Source organism: Sinocyclocheilus grahami, unplaced genomic scaffold (assembly GCF_001515645.1).
Source record: "Sinocyclocheilus grahami isolate Dianchi unplaced genomic scaffold, SAMN03320097.WGS_v1.1 scaffold357.1, whole genome shotgun sequence".
NCBI lineage: Eukaryota > Metazoa > Chordata > Actinopteri > Cypriniformes > Cyprinidae > Sinocyclocheilus > Sinocyclocheilus grahami.
This window is the reverse complement of record NW_015505536.1, coordinates 980,605-981,305: the sequence shown is the minus strand read 5'-3', so window position 1 is coordinate 981,305 and position 701 is coordinate 980,605.

Here is a 701-nt window from a genome sequence, read left to right as displayed (position 1 = left end):
GATGAACCAGGCCGTGATGGACGTGTATGCACGCTTTGGTGAGTCCTGCTCCTGTCCCCACCTCACATTTCAATTGGTCGCATTGATTCTGCCACAAGCAACCCTACCCTGGCCCCTGGCAAGGTCTGGACCCAGTGATCAGGCCTCTATAAAAGTCACTGAGCTTTAATCTATATGTCAACATGATGGAAATATAACACCTTAGATTTATCAACCATGTCTTCATAAAAGATTCACATTGCATCTGATGGCAATTCAAAGCAGCAATTATTTTTGATAATCAAATGGATCAGACTCAGGCTCAAACTGATCTTCAAAACTGCTTAAAGTCTACAAGGACTAACTTGAGATGTCTCTTTAACTAATTAGAGACTTCTCTAAGATATTGGATGACATACACATTAACATCCACCCAGAACACCCTAGCAGCTGCATAGCAATGTCCTAGCAGTCAGACAGAACACTCTAGCACCAACCCAAAATTCCCTAGGAACACCCTAGTAACCACCCAGAACACCCAGGAAACTGTTTGGCAGCACACTAGCAACCACCCAGAATATCATCTAAACTTCCCTTAGACATTTGTGCACATGCGCACTCTTTAAAAACGACACTTATTGAGGACGCGCTAAAATACATTGATTAAAATGCATTTATATTTAGATACAATGGAATATATAGATTGGACTGCATGTTAGCTT